This window comes from Cetorhinus maximus, chromosome 24, assembly GCF_964194155.1.
Source record: "Cetorhinus maximus chromosome 24, sCetMax3.hap1.1, whole genome shotgun sequence".
In the NCBI taxonomy this organism is placed as follows: Eukaryota; Metazoa; Chordata; class Chondrichthyes; order Lamniformes; family Cetorhinidae; genus Cetorhinus; species Cetorhinus maximus.
In genome coordinates this window covers 41,024,587-41,041,359 of record NC_135902.1, presented here as the reverse complement: position 1 = coordinate 41,041,359, position 16,773 = coordinate 41,024,587, and the positions used below count along the sequence as shown (strand labels likewise).

Sequence of the window (16,773 nt, the reverse complement as noted above, 5' to 3'; positions counted from 1 at the left end):
ACCCGACAGTTTATAATCAAATACGACTTCGAAAAGAGTAATTGCGGCATTCACCCAAATGTATTTAGCAGATGCAGAGTCTAAATGTGCACCTCTACAGCACATTTGAGTTACTGTAGGCCGTCAAACCAGTCCATGTTGAGAGTCAAAACGTTTAAGCGCTCTATAATTTATAGCACGTCCATGTGCTCACTATGGAAAACAATGGGTAGAGAGGCTGCGGAAACCCATGCCACAAAATATTCGACCTATCCAATTCTACTTAACTAGATGATTCGTGCAAGTGGGACCTACACTCCTCAGAAGATTGGATACTTATTTGAAATCAAACGTAAAAATGGTTGAGCAGAGTCGATCTTGATTCTTGCTTGACTAGGGCCAACAGCACAAACTTAACGCCAAATTTTGGACTCATTGGCACCAATAGGTCACAGAATGATTAGTGCGGGAAGTATTAATAAAGTTGCACATCAAAATAAAAGCAGAAGGGGCTGTCTGCTACACACTGCCTCTTCAGTGTAAAGGGAGGTTCACTCCACATCTGTCCTGTGATCAACCTCAAAATGGTTAATGGTGATGCTAAATGACCGAAATGGAAAGAAAAATGCTCCAATCTCAAATGCCAACACTCTTCGCCGTGAGGAGCTCACAAACACAATTAAAGTGCAAATCTTCACTGGTGAATTGTGCTCACTGGTCAGTCAGTTAGTAGCACTGTGTAACCCAAAATTTACAGATTCATTTGGATTCTAGATGGTGCCATCCCAAAAGAAAAGCTCTCAGCATAAGGTGGAGACTGTCAGAAGTGATGACAACCTGTGACACTTATAAATTAAGGCTGCCAGACATTCTAAGTTAAAACATCCCTTGTCCATTGTCAGCAGTAATACCATCTTCAAATGTTTTGACTGAAGCAGCCAGATATCATGGCAAGATAACTGATCAGTGTCTGCATATTTTTATTGGTTTTTTTTAATTCTCATTTAAATGAGACATCAGAGGGGATTTTCTAATGATTGCATTTCAATTGAATTTGTAAAATTTGGTACATCATTTCACTTAAAGCTGACCCTTGATTTCAACTTCCAAATTGGTCAGCCAGCGATAATTCCATTTCTACTCAGTCAAGCCATTGAGTAGAGCACTCGAGAGAAACTGAACATCCTTAGTTTTTAAGATTTCTTTTATATAGCAGTCTCTCCTGAAGACATTTACCCCCATCCCCCGCCCCCCCCCCCCCCCACCTCATGGGATAAGTTTCATAGGTGGTGGTTAGCCTCCAATACTTTGCTCAAGTGACCATCATTCACATCCAAGCCGCAACAGTTATTCGTGACTGGCTATCTGACTGTTGGAAGAGATCAGAATTGAAGCCAATCCTGTCCTCACCTGGTTTCTACGATGCCACCTTTCAGCTAGGGGTCACTGCTAAGTTTTCAAGAGTGGAAAGCCAAAGTAACCTTCCCTTCTCCAACCCAGGAACACTACAGCCAATCGTAGCGAGCGTACCACTACCCGAAGCTGGAGATCCAGTTCAAGCGTTTTCCTGGGTTCTATGATTCAGAAATTAAGAGTTTACTGAAGCAGCTAAATCTCCTAGGCCTGTGAGCAAATCCATCTATCAACGCCAGCATTGAGAGCTCGGGGTGGCGCGTAGGAGAAACTAACCATCTGCTTAACGCTTGGCTTAGAGAAGGATGATGAAGATTAGTTACCCTCTATTAAGAGAAAGAAACATACACGTGTATCTCTACAAAATATGAATGGATAGCAAAACTTACCGCATTTGCAACTGTCTCACACGCAAATGCATTTCTAACGCTTGCCAGTCTCTGCAATCCTATACAACATTGGTTCCCTATCTTTTTGGCTCGACTGGGATAAAAATAACCCTGCTCCATTGTAAGTGAAGAGTAAGCGATTTGCCTTTCACAACCTAACCAGCAGCATATACAGAAGCACGTATTAACTCAAATCAAAGCCGCTACTGTGACATCACAATGACGTGGAAGTCAAATTTTTATTGTATTTAATTCAAAAATTTAAGCCTTTATTTCAGGAAAAACTAACATCCACACTTTTTAAAATTGCCTTTATCTTGCATTAGGAGGGATTAAACCAATACTTTATGTAATGCACAAGTTATTCACCACGAATAGAAGAAAACATGAAGGAACATTGCCTCAAACTTGTCTCTAATTGGCAATTTCTTATTCACTGGGACTCAGCTCACTTTCAATTATTGAGAAATAATTGTGGTGCTATTCACACTCAAATTCTTCAAGACAGCCAATGGATAGGTCAAGACCTTTACTGTGTCATGTTCCCATTATTCTGAACAGTATGTACAGGTGTGTGCTTTAATGCAAACAAAATATTTTAAAATGGAATATAGAACAGCAATACTAACTATACAGATGGGAAGAACAAATGAGTATTACAGGCCAACCAGCAGCCTTCTCACAAGAAAATTAACATTTACATTGCATGGACAACCACATTTAGTGTGGCTATTTTATGTGAGGCATTTAAAAAAAGTTCTCTCTCCATTTCAGGGAGGGAAGGGGAGATACAAAAGGACCCAGCACAATGGAGGAACAAAGTCATATAGCTCCATATCTCACCAATATAACCAACTTAATCACCCAGAACCTTCCACAAACTGTTATGGATCATGATGGAAAATCGTGCTCACCTGGTTTTAGTTCTATTTGCACTTGTCAGTAACTTTTGATTATTCTCCATGAAATGAAAATTGCAACAAATAGTTAATGAGTACAGGCATCCTGGTGTCAATCACACATTGCCCAGTCAGAAGTTAATCTAACCCTGTACTATACAAGAACCTCCACTTCTATCTCAGTTCCTTACAGGTAATCTCAGTCCTTCTAGGTTTCACAGAGCCTGCATTAGTTAGATCCTGTGGTTTTGAAATCACATAAAGCCAAGATTAAGGACCGCATCTTCGAACTGATACACCAGCCAAATCAGATGGAAACAAGGCACTGAGGAGCTGGCTCTAAAATGATCCCAGTCATAAAGGTACCCCTACCAGAGACCACATCAGTAACAAAATAACAGTGCCAAAAAAAAAACCAGCCACTTACAATGTGCCCTTAAATCTACAATCCAATAAAATTTACAGTATTTGATAGCCTCTCGCTCGGACAAGAGTTGGTGGCCAAAAATGTGAAACAGTCCAGACTGGACACCAAATCAAGAACTTCAGGGCTACAAATAAGAATACTTAATTTCTCCGACTGACACCAGTACCAATTACTTTTAGGAGGTACTGAACACTGAAATTAGTGCAATCGTTTTATGCATCAATGTTTGGTATTTTTGCATCAGATATGGATTTATTCTCTAAACTCCAGCAGACAATGGAAGGAACATTTGCGTGCAATGCCACAAGAGAGTAGATGAAAAATGAGATCAGTTCCAGTTCCCAAAGCAGCACTGGCAGTTTCTGGAAGTTGGAAGTGGACTGCTATTGCAGCTACAGCACTAATACAATTATTGAAATTGTTCTGTTCTTTCCAGTTGTGCCAGGATAGTCACTGGCACAGGACTTGCTTAGGTTTTTTTTGGGAGGATTGGTGTGTGTGGTGGGGGGGGCGGTGGGTGACGGCTGGAGATTGAATCTGTTATTAGCAGATCGCTGGAATGTCTCTCTTGCCCTTTGTTCTCCATGGCAACGAAAAAGTCCACTTTGTGCACTCTGGTGTTAAGCCTCTGCATCTTGTGCTGTGAACAACACATTTCTGAACCAGGGAATATTATCAGCCAACACAGGCTTGGTACCAGCACTGTTACAGCTCCATTGTTCATATAGGTCAAAATCTATTGAAGGCAAAGGGTTCATTCATTGCTACTCACAGCCTAGGCTGTCAGTATGTTTATATGCACTGGATAGTCCAGCTCATTTTTCAACACTGAAGTAGCTCCATTACATAATGGCATGGGCACATTTAAAGTGCATTTTTCTCCCAGCAAGATTTCTCTTCTCTTGATTAACAAAGAATGGAGATGTTTCCTAACTATATCCATAGATTTTCAGCAGCCACACTGAAACTTCTCAAAATGGCTAGTTTAACCAGAGTAATTAAGCATGTTGTCTTTATGAATAGCCATCAGTGAAAATATATCGTAAAGCTGATGATTTCTGGTCGTGTAAAACTTTACGTACATGTTTAACTGACAACAATTGTGATTTTTCTTCCTTTCCACAAGACAGTGTGCAACTTTGTTGTCCCAAAAGGGATTAATTTTCACCAGGTTTCCCATTACAGCGGGGAGAAAGCAGGGATCATGGAAAACTGATGGCAGCTCAAGAGTATACACAGTGAGCAATGGAGATCCTAGGTTGATCGGCAGTGTGTGCTGATCTAGAGCTACAGCTGGCCTGAGGTCTCAGATTATAGGAAAGGAAGATCAACCTGGACTCCTATGCTTGATCACTAACCTCCCCACTCCCAACCCCACCACACCCTGGCTCCCTGCCGGAGATGCCCAAGACCAGGTTCCACTGTGATGCGTCCACGAGCAAAAAGGGCCTTTCAAAAGTAACTGGACTCACATACGGATAATGTCTGCTCGGGTGAGGCATCAAAAGGCACCTGTGGGACAGGAAGAAAAAAAAGTGCTAGCAAGGAGTGAATGCCTTTAGGAAAAAAAACAGGGGAAGAGAGATTTTAAAAAGCGGAGGGGTGGGGGAATGTAAGGAAAAGACGTGGATAAAATGCTGGTTATATTAAAGCAGTTAAAATAACGCAAGTGGGTAGATGGAGATTGGCCAGAAGCACTCAGCTCTAGTAGCAAGCCCTCACACTGGACAAGAGTAGCGTGATTTAGAGTGCCCACCATCCCGCGTGAAATGCTGTTTTGTTAGAGCCTGTTCATAGACACAAAGTCTGCCTTTGTCTCCAGCGGAAAAAGGAATTTTTTTTTCAGGGCCTGACCGAGTTTACATGACACTCCAGCACTCTTTGTAAACTCACATTTTCAGAGTGTCGGACAATGAAAACAATCCAGATAGTCACTTGGCATTAGACAGTTGCCTCTCTTAAACAGAGAGAGAAAAAAAAAAGTGCTTGTTGGAAGAAATTTTAATGAGGGGTCAGTGGAAAGGGGAAGCTGGAGGAATACATTGCATCCTGACAGAGGGTCTCTGTCAGACTGCAAACTGAGAACTCTGAGTCAGTCACAAAATGCTTCAAAATAGTCTTTTTTTTTACATAAATGCCATGGAAAAACAGAGCGTCTATGTCTGCTTCACATGGGAAAGCACAAAAAAAGAGAAATCCTTCCTACAGTCCGATAATCATGGCAGCCAAAGGCATCCTGAGTTGCTATTTATATTTGCCTTCACTTGTGCTTTGCCTTTGAAAATATACTTCGAGGTATACTTTCAGAGCCTGGTGATGGCATCATCTCAAGTACGGTGCATTACAGCACTGTCTCCCGGCTAAGCTCTCTAATATGATTTAATCTTCAGTCAAATCCTTCAAGAATTTGGCTATAGAGGAAAGCATTTAGACAAAGTGAAAATAAAAGCCCTGACATGAAATTAAGGCAAAAGACAAGGATGTCAAAAAAAAACGCTGTTTCCCTTCTGTAGTATCACTTGAACTGCTGCTTCTTTTATACAGAGACCCAAGTACCTGTGCTGTACGGTTGGTGTTGTGTTTGTACAGGTTACGGGATTTGAGAGTCCAGATTTGAAACAGGAAAGTCTGGTTGCAAGATCCAACAGATGAGGTAATGATTATTTAAATTGAGTGTTAAAAAACATCTAACTGGGACAAAATGGGTCTGTTCCATTTCCTTTCATATTTAAAAGTCATAAATATTTTTAGTGCTCAAAAGCAAAAGGATTGCAGTTGAAATATCCCACAAGGTGATGATATGTCAGTCTGCTTGCAGATTATTACTCAGTAAATATGCCAGATGCAATGTCTGTTTTCTTCTTTCTGCTCAAGATTTATGATGGCTTCGTGCAGCAGAAATGTATTCATAAAGCAATGTGTGTGGAAAAATGTTTTTTTTATAAAACTTTGGAGTTCCAATACACACTCAGTATCCAAGCAGTCAATATGACTGCTTGCCTGTCAACCCCCGCATGCCACAACAGAGAGCCTATTCTACTAGTCTTAGTTAATCTGTTCTATGGACTAAAAGCATCTTTGTGTGATCACTGGCCCTTTATCCATTCTCCCCTTCCAAAAACAGGATCTGTCCACAACCTCCAGACATAGCCACAGCTACCTGCTCAACCTTGTGTGAGAGTGTTTAAAGGCAGACAACTGAGGGAGAATATGATACAAAAGGTAGAGGGTTCTTGTAATTTTATTTATATCACACACACACACACACACATATATAACGCACATACGCATAACACACAGAAAAAAAAAATCACAGGTGGTTCCATGGTTTGATTTTTAACATAGAAGAATTGTTTTTTGAGGGTGATAAAATTATTCTGCTTCGAGTCATTTTAAATCCTGGCTGCATTCTGGACTAATGTCCAATGAAGTGTAGAGGTAGCTGTTCAAGATTATGCATTTCTTTTGTGCTTTGTATACTTAAAATGTCACAGTAACCCCCTTGGCCTTGATGATTGGGTTCCGAACTCTTTTTGATCTGATGGAACATGTATACACATCAAAAACTGCAGCTGGAAACAAAGAAGCTTATTTTAAAAATGTATCAAACCCTGAATCCCCAAAACCTAGCCTTCCCAAGTGATAATAGTTAAGGCGCGAAGAGAGGAATTGCATATCTTTACTAGTCACTCTCTTCTGGTAATGTTCACAGACAAAAACGAAGCAGTGCCCCATTCTTGTAACCTTGTCTCCAGGAGTGTGCGGCAGAGAAAAGGGACGGTTTTTTTGATAAAAATGGGAGGGAGTCTCAGGTGGACAGATGAATGTCAAACCCCGCTCCCCAGCTCCTTACTTAATGTCAATTTGAGGCCTGGGCTACTTTAACTCACAGGCCTGGTCCAAGTACCACCAGGCGGAAAGAGGCACTCAACCAGCTATCAGCTGGGGAATATTGGACAGTCCTGAGGTCGTGGGGCTTGGAATGACACCCCTGCTCCTCTGGTCCCACAAGGCAAAATTTAACATTTAACCTACCAGGCCTCTTCCACCTTCAGACTGGGTGTCGCTGGCCATAGCCACTTCAGTCAGCAGATAAAATGTCATTGGGGTCCTAACGACATCAGTTTGCAAGTACTAATTAGGCTCCAGCTTGAGTCAATGAGGCACCACAGACCCCTAAAGATCAATGGCCAGTTAAGGTGGTCACCGGTAGGAATCAAGTAAGAAAAGGACAAAAAATGTTGAGATGTTCTACTTGCTGAGTGCAGTGGGTTAAAATTACCCCCAGGCCTCTAGTCATTAAGAAAAAAAAAATGCACCAAGTCAAATCCATGCAAAAATATATATTCAATTTTAAATTTAAGCAGGTTTTTCTGGTACTCATTTGTACTGAGTCTCAATATTAAATTTAGTCAACAAGTCTAGTTGTACAGGATATACGCTGTGAGAGCACTACTTCTCAATCCCAACCACACACATACGATTCAAACAGGCAGGGCAGATGTTAACATAAAAACATTATTTAACCCCTTGCCTAAACCAGGAAAAAGAAAACAAAAATTCCTTCAATCTGTTATGTGCCAGTTTACATTTAGATGGCAAGGAAAACGGTTAGTAAACACACGAACCCTCTACATGTAAGTTCCTCTCACGTTTCACCAGTATTTTTGGTTTAATATTCAGGTCCACATTTTCCAAATGTGCGATCATGGCACAGATCCTTGCCAGGAAATTATGGACATGCTCCCATGATTTTCCTTCCACTTCAAATGGGAACAAAATACCCCATGGAGTGTGCACCTGTGATGACTTCCTGAAATGCACAGCCAGCAAGCAAAGCTCCCCACATGGAGTCCAGATTCAAAAAAAATCAACCCTTATGACTGTACTTGTAACACCTTCCAGATTTAACTTTGGTGGACTGCTGAATTCTGCTCTGCCGCAACTCAAACCCCATGTCGTCGCCAGCCAAGAGTGCAGCAACTCACGACCCATGCAGCTCTGTAACTGGCCACCAGGAAGCTAGGGTTGCCAACCCTCCAGGATTGGCCTGGAATCTCCAGGAATCGAAGATCAATCCCCAGGGCACTGCTATGTACAACGCTGGAGAAAAATCATCGGGGCATTAAAAAAAACGGATTGCTTTTCTTTAAATTTTCTTTGAACATTTCTCTTTAGTAGATATAAAAATATTGAAAATGGGGGTAAAAAAAGGGCTGTTTGGCTGACAGTCAAGCACCATCAAGTTGGATAATGAGCCTTTTTGCTTTCCAATTGGCGTAGGAAGGCAATACATCACAATGATGGATGTGTTGGCTGACTAATGGCTGGAGCATGGGGGCAATATGTCATGTGATGAAACCTTCAGGAATATATTGAATCACAGTTGGCAACCCTACAGGAAGCATTCTAAAAACAAACAACATCCTCTCCTATTCCCTATCTCGGTGGAAGTTCCTGGTTTCCATCCTGGGCTTCCAGGAAAACCTAATGGAGATAAAGAATTCTCCACATTGGGAATCGCAGAAAAGCCTGTCCCAATTTTGAGGTAATACACTGATGAACTGCAGTACCAGGATGCTTAGAACGATTGGACCACATAGCACTCTGTTCTAGACTTTCTCTTTCATTCTCCAAGCATGGGAATTCTATTAAACACAGCTTCATAGAGTCCACCCATATACATCCATTTCATCATTCCATACACAAAAGAAAAATAGAATCTAATACAAAGTGTACAACAATAAAATCTGGCAATTATATATGTGGCTGACATGCCTTTTATATTCCAAGGAGCTGATTTTACTCATGTGACATATGTGACTAGGCTGCATGGAATATCACTATATACTATCAGATACTCCTATGTACTTTCTCTGTACAGATGCCACTTCTATTCATCTCTTGCATTGATATACCTCTTTGATGTGAAAAATGGTTGGATTTTATTTGCATTATTTTAAGTAACACTTTAAGAACATCACGTGAAACGTCATCATACATGAAGTGTGATTTATCGGGTGGCCACTTAGCCAATACACAGTGGGCTTGTTCTGCCTATAACAGAGGAGTATTTAATTCATTAATCAGTAACTGTCTGTTGTCAAAATAATTCAGAGAAATTTCTCAAAACATTTCAAGTACTGAGAGATGCTCTATCAATGCTTGCCTTTCTTCAGTGAAAACAAAGGGATTCTCAGCATAAAATGTTTTAACACAAGTACAATAGAATGCCATGTGCTTCAAAATTGTTAGTTTTAAACACCTTGAGAAAGTTCAGATTTAAAAAAATCAGCAGAAAGGAACAACATTGCAGGCAGATGATGATCACCCCCAGGTAGATACTACAAAAGATACGTAGAAAATATGGTTTCAAGTACCAGACGTTTGTGTGCGCACATAGAAATGGTTGACAATTAGTTAGATGACAACCTTGGAGTTTGCTTGGCCACCAAGTGCAGTGGAATGGAAGCCCCGCTTACCCTCGCTCTAGCTCCAATCCCAAATCCTGGGGATGGGGTCATTTGAAAGATTGGGGTGGCCTTCCCAGCGCCTGCACAGGCATTTCAATTGTGCCTGCCCCAAACTACCCTTGTAAAAAGGTGGAGCAGTCACAGCCACCCTGCTCCAGGTCCCACAAACTCAAGAGAAATAAAAAAAAAATACTTTTCAGTTCCAGAAGGTGCCACTTAGACACTTGATTTATATTTTGGTGCAAAAATTCTCTCAGCCTTCTCAGGAGTTAAAGAATGGAATTTCTATTAAAATGTTGTCATCCAAATGTTTCTGTGCACGCATGGGCTTAAAGTATTGTGTAAGTGTTCCATACGTTAATGTCCGTCATTAAATGTTCCTTTAACAAGCGGTACTTATATAATACCCCATTTCCCCGGACTTCCCGTCAGTGATTTGGAGGCCTCTTCAATAACTCTTTCCAAGTCATGCTCAGCCAAGTCCAGTTGAAGGCAGCACTGTTTCAATGAATTAACCTTCAAACATCATTCACTGAACCTCAATTTAAACACAAATATTATGGAAAAGGAGGCATCTAACAGCCCAATAGTAGACCCTGCCAAGACCGGACTGGGTGCAGCAATGCGATGCCTGTTAAAAGACTATAATATCAATTCTGTTTAAAACTAGAGATTATCATCGCCTGTGCTGATTTGCCCAAAGACTCATGACTTCACGCAGAACTGGAAAAACAGGCTCATACTGTAGTAGAATGAGTGACATTTAAAAATGTTTATTTACCCTAAATATGTCAAAATATATCCACCGTTGTTCTGAACTTTTAAGTACATTAATCACAACGCTTCTTTTAAATAAGTGCACACTTGTGACAGAACAAATAGTCTGCTGTAAATAAGTGGCCTCAACCGTTACTTAATGAAATACAGTAGCACCTTTACCTGTTGATCTACAATGTTGCCTAAAGCAAATTAATGCTTTCAAATTTTGCTGCATTATAATACTATTTCAAGGAACAATTGAATAGTCTTGATTACACCCAAGTTCAGCATAGGTTGGATCGTAGCCATGTTAACTATATATTAGTTCATGAAAGCTACCTCATTCTTGCAACGTACGCCCAACTCCCCCAGCAGGAAGAGCCACCCATGTCTTATTTATATTGCTAAACTCTCTCCAGTTGAGGAGGTTCCACAATATGTTGAGTTTTGGAACCATTTCATTTACACTTCAGCACAGACCCGAGTACTCTCGGGAAATAAATGTGGTTGGGAAAATAGTGTGACCTTAAACTCCAATTTCTAACTGCAGGCTTTCCCCATCATCCAGGAAGTCTGTAAGGAATAGCAGCACAAAACCAACTGAACAAACCAGTGTCTCAACAGGCACTTGTTTAACAAAGCTGCTCCTCTGGCAATGCAATGAGAAACAACCTTTGAATTTTGTCTCTATGCCATTGCAGGCACGAGGACAACTTCAGTTATTTGCTGCTGTTGCTGCCAGTGTTGGAGCTTGCTCTCGCACAACACTATCATATAAAAGGAAGGCTTACAATCACTTGGATAGGCCAGTTTAGACCATCTCGGAGTTCAATAGAGCAATACTATGTTCCACAACATGCACTTTGTGCTTAAGCAGCAGCACTTAAGTGCATGTTTTTTAAACTTTTTCAATTTTTAAAAGTTCTATCGAACTTGTCATGAACAATTACCAGTGGAATATCACAAGTCACATGAAAGTCTCAGCTTCCGTGTGAGGATATATCATTAAGCCCATTAAAGTGTAGAGTTAAATTATGTCAGTGGCCCAGAGGACAATAATCTTTTCTTTGGTTACTCTCAGTCAGCACTCAGAGGACAGATGTCTGCTAAATGTATTTTCCATATGGAACAGCCAATATCAAAAACTAGATTATTTACCCTTAGGAATGATCAGGATTTCACACCAAGTTCAGAACACAATTCATTTTTTTGCGAGCAGGGGCTGTTTTTTGTCTATGGCAGAAAACTGTTCCCCTTTATTCCACAATCCAAGATATCATGTTGTCAGTCACTTTATAGGCTACAATGACACTGGCATTTTTAAAGATGTAACTTAAAATTTACTGATCATTGTCTGTACTTCTGCATTTTAGCTAGTGGTGTAACTGTAGGTTAACCTATTTCATATATACATGAAAAATGTACAGAGAAATTTGATTTAAGGTAACAGCACAGCACAATTCTAAGAGTGAAAGGGGAAAACATCATGAAATGTGATTCAGTGAAGATGAGGATTCCATTTACTCAAAGGGGAAATTAACCCTCTTGCCAACAAAGTTACTTAAAGTGACCCAGTGCTATGTGATGTACTGAGCCTGCAATTCCTATATTGTGTAAGGATAATCTATTTTGTTGGATGGGGTGGGGGGGTGGGGGAGAAGTATTTCAGTTGTTGTGTCACCAGCCCAGAAGAGGGGAGGGAACTAATCATCCAGGATCTCATTTGTGATCCTGGAAAAGCTTTGGATAAGGATTAGCTGTGGTGATCAACACCTTCCTCCTCAATAATTAAAAAAGGAAAAAGCTCACATGTCTACTGACACCAACTCTGTAACCTCAGATGTGGCGCCTGGGCTCTTGAGAGAGCTCTTAGAGACATTATGGAACCACACCAGGTAGGATTAAAAGCACCATTTGAGGGGGGAAAAGGCAAATTGTATGACATTCATCACTTGCCTCTTAGTAACTGCACTAAAATAGTGCGACAGATCAGAAGGCACATCAAAATCACATTTCAGAATTGGTTAGATCTCGAATGTATCATTTTAATTATGCAAATTGTAGAATTGCTAAACTAAAGCATCAACAATACACAGTGTCTAGAGTACAGGCCTCAGAGAGATGTAGAGGAAAATCACTTAATAGAGGAAAACCATTTATTCTGCATTTGATGGAGGGGGGGGGGGGGAGTCCTATGGCATTTGCAGTCACGATTTAAATTAGAGGGGCCATGTCTTTACTTTGTGTATAGTTTGAAGGGTAACAAAGCGGACTTGGCGAGAGCGAAATGATGCAGTGCCCTTTTAAAACCCCGAGTTGAAAGTGCTGAATCAGGTTACAACTCATCGGCGTTTGAAGCTGTTGCCGGGCTCCAGCCCGAGTGGTGATGAAGCAGAAGCACCGCCCCACCTACCGACAGATTGGCCCCTGTGCAGTTGGACAGCGGAGTTTTTAACTTGGGATTGGGGGGCGCTGCTATCAATCACTGACTTCCCGCAAGCTATACTGCACGGTGCGCAGCTGACAGGTGCATGTGTGTGGGTCCCACTCCACCGGAGGAAGCAAAACGCTGTTTCACACTTCGCATTACAGGCAGCACGGGTGCAAGTGGCTTTTTTTTGGGGGGGGTGGGTGGTGGAATCAGGGAAAGCAGCTCGTTTGGTCCAAGTGCCATAACAGACATCATTTAAAAATCGACACTGACCCAATGCTTTACCTATTAGCAAGCGATCAGGGAGGTAAGGGGGAGAACTTCAATGAATGACGCCAGCTTTTGTTAAAACCATTACAAACACTTAAAAAAGGAAGATTTGTAAACAAAACAGAATCATTTTTCCAAATCCATGTTCTTACTTGGAAGAAATGCTGACCTTAATTATTACTATTATTAGCTATTTAGCCCATAAATAGCACCAAACGAATTTTAGTTGCATGAAATTGAACCGGAAAAGAAATTTTGAAATTACGATCGCTTAAAAAATAAATGAAAATCATAATGTTTTTAAACGAGTCAACACTTCAAATCAAAGACGCAGTTTTTAACTATTATATACAAATGAAAAGGCGGAGGCAAAGCGGAAATATCTGACCCAAAACATTTTTCTTCCTTTTACACACGGATTGAGTACAAGTCGACCTGATCCACGTGCACAGAAAGCGAAAGGAAACGGGTTAATTGTGTCCTATGTAATAGGAACCGGCGCGGAAATAGTTAAAAGCCAGGAACCCGCTAAAACCCAGTTTGAACAATGTCAGTAAAACACAGTACAATGTAACATATTGTATGTGCATGGAGCCATATACTGTCACAATACCCCACTGTAGCATTCACTATTTCAATTAAGCAGTGCTTCATCAAAGGGCCTTTGTAATCCATTAATCTTGAAAGGCAGCAGATAAAGGGTTATTTTAAGAAGATATTGCCCACGTAAGTGATCAGCTTTTGGTTGGTTTGAACAAAAAAAAAATCAAGTGATCGACTTCAACTGTTAACCAACATTTCTTAAATTGCCAATGCATTTTTTTGTGCTGAAACACACCTACCTCTTAACTAACTCCAAACCAAAATGTAGTAAAAATCCACACTATCATAGTGAGATTAAATCCACATCGTATCCTCTATACATCCCAGGCTTTTCAATACATCATCTGGATATAATATCCTCAGTGGCGATGTTAACCCAAATGACAAGAACATTCCAGAAGCTTGTAACATATTCCAGGGTTTATTTTGCTGGTTGGGGAGAAAGAAAACTCGCTTAGAGCCATCTGCATAAATCCAGCTAGTAGCCACACTGCACATCTCCACGATTCATGATCGTGACCATGACATTTTCGTTTCCTTGAAGCAAAAACACACACCCCCAACACTTTCCCCATCCACAAATGAAAACGGTTCAATTCCAATAATCCGAGGAAAGTCTCCCAATAATGAGTGAGGCATTTTTCCATCAACAGAGCCAATATTTCTTGTGGCTCAACTGTACTGACTCAGTGATTCCAATAATCCTAAAGGCCGGATCAATGTGTCCCCCAAAACAGTGCAGGGAATATTTAAAAAAAGGTCAAAATAATGCATCTCGAAAAGGTGAAGGGATCCACATATCCAGCAATGCTGGTGAAAATTCCTTAGATCCAATCATTCTAGAAACTCCAAAGCTTTTAAATTCGAAAAATAAATGCATAAACGTCCAAATCTAAGTAATCCTGGATATATTCATTCTTGATGTCCAATAGTAGTTTAAAAGCAGTCGGCAGATGTTGCATTGTGCCTGTCTTTCTCTCCCTTTCTGCCCCAATGAGTAGGATCCCTTTGGATTGAGCTCCATCCTCAGTGCTGTCTGTACCTTGTCCATAGTACTTACTGCCTGCCTGGCTGGCTGGCTTCAGCTACTATGCGTGACAGTCAACCATACACTGACTATAAAGCGAGGGCTCAACCTAACCTGATGGGTTTCTGTGCGAGCGGCCACTCAGCGCAAGCCTCCCCGGCTGCCCCCAACCAATCAGAAACAAACGAGGGGCGGGGCTCCGGCTGGCAGCCGGGGCGGCCCGATGCTGGCCCCATGGAGCCTGTCGGGAGTTGTAGTGCCGATCCCTTTGCCAAGGGGCGTTGGGGGCGGAGAAGAGAACTACAAAGACCAGCAGGCGCTGAGCACAGAGCCTGGAATTTTTTTTAAAGCGCTCCCCCCCTCCCACCCCAGTTCAAGGTGGGTTCCTCAGGCGGAGTTGACCAGAAGGTGCCCGTGTCCTCCCCCTTATAATGGCAATGTCATTATTTGCAACCAAGGCGATTCCTCCTATTCCCAAAGCCTCACCGCAGGTGATGATTGGATCAGCCTGGGGAAACACTGGGGAAATACTTCTCATTCCCAGGATTCCCGCAAATTCCCAAATTGGAGTAAATCTGTCACCAGAAGGAAAAATGAAGAGAAAGGGTTGGAAAAGAACCATAACGAGGAAAATAGTTCATCATTGTAAAAAAGCAGAAGTACCAGGAAGAGTGCAACGAAGCAAAGGCAGCATTTCTGTTTCCAAACAGGACCATTAAAAAGGGAACAAAACGTGGAAATAAACTACAACAGTGACAGGCTTGAGTCAACTGTAACCATAAATACATTTTCCCAGGAACATTTGGGATCTTCATAAACCGACCTTGACCATGCTAATTACTTCTTACTTCAAATTAACACCACACGCCATCTGCAAATGTCTAGACAATAAATAAAACGACATTAAGTCTGTACAAACCCTGATTGTCACCACATGAATTTACAGTCAGTTTTGCGAAGTTGACGGCGCTCACGGCCGCTTCATCCTGTCATGTTTTACATGTTTTACTATTGATTTATAGGAATTTAAAAATAATCTTTCAATCTCCAGCTCAAAAAACTGAATATTTCAAGACCATTTCAATATCCAGCTCAAAAAACTGAATATTTCAAGACCATCTAATGCAGATTATTGCAAAAAAAAATGCAGTGGATCGATGAGTATGGCTTTCAATTAAATTCAGGTTAAATTGACATTTATGACAAGTGACATTTTGTGACAAAGAATTGACTTTGGTGACTTGCCTTAAAGCACCAAGCTACAATATTGAACGTAAAAAGCGTTCTCAAAATCACGCGTCAACAAAAACAACTTGTTCATAAATACTGACTTAAGTTTAAAAAATCCCTTAAATATTTCGAGGAATATACCCGAGCATTAAAAGGATTAGGTAACTGAGAACAGCGCGTAAAACAAGACTGTTCGGATGTATCCCCCACCCGCCAAAAAAAGAACCCCGTCGATCTGCACGATTTAGGTTAAGGGGAATTAATGAGATTTGGTGAACAAAATAGAAAGCTTTTACTCCAAAAACATTCATTTTAACTCGGCAATAAAACGCTGGCTCATGTTCAGTTCATGTGGATTGGGAATATTTATCCGCCACTAAATTGCTTCAGATATATTTGCAAAGTCCACGGCTTCAAAAGCTACGGGTCTTTTTTAAATCAGTTCAGAAAATAAAATCACTTTCTTACAAAGCTGGGCTGTAAAATGAAAGTTCTAGTTCTCTGTGTTACATGTGAACATTAAATATTATTGTTTGGCAAGTAGGCTTTTATCGTGTTGCCCTAGGCAGTGCCTTAATAGTTTGAATAACACATGCACTAATCAGTATTATTCCTGTGGATCACCTTAGAATGAATGAACTTCTTGTTCAGCTACCTTACGTTCAATTCCTTCTTGGCCCGGGGCTTCCATTTCTTTTCGGTATCTTTAAAGTGTTTAGCACGCAAAAATATCATCTCGGAAAACATGGGCTGGAATACTGGAGCGGAACATCTTATCATGGCCATATAAAGCTACACCTCCGACTAAAAACATACTACATTGCAACCAAAGGGCGAGAAGGGTGCGCGTACCACTATTGTGGACGAAATGCT

The 16,773-nt window shown here is 41.0% G+C and overlaps 1 long non-coding RNA gene across 1 annotated transcript in view; it reads right to left on the bottom strand.

Moving 5' to 3' along the window:
• Positions 1 to 14,714, bottom strand: part of LOC144699832 (uncharacterized) — a 218,895-nt gene extending 204,181 nt beyond the window's left edge. Inside the window, exon 1 of the long non-coding RNA XR_013580635.1 lies at positions 13,883 to 14,714. This is a non-coding gene — a long non-coding RNA (uncharacterized LOC144699832). The remainder of the gene's footprint in view (positions 1 to 13,882) is intronic.
• Between the last annotated feature and the right edge of the window lie 2,059 nt (positions 14,715 to 16,773).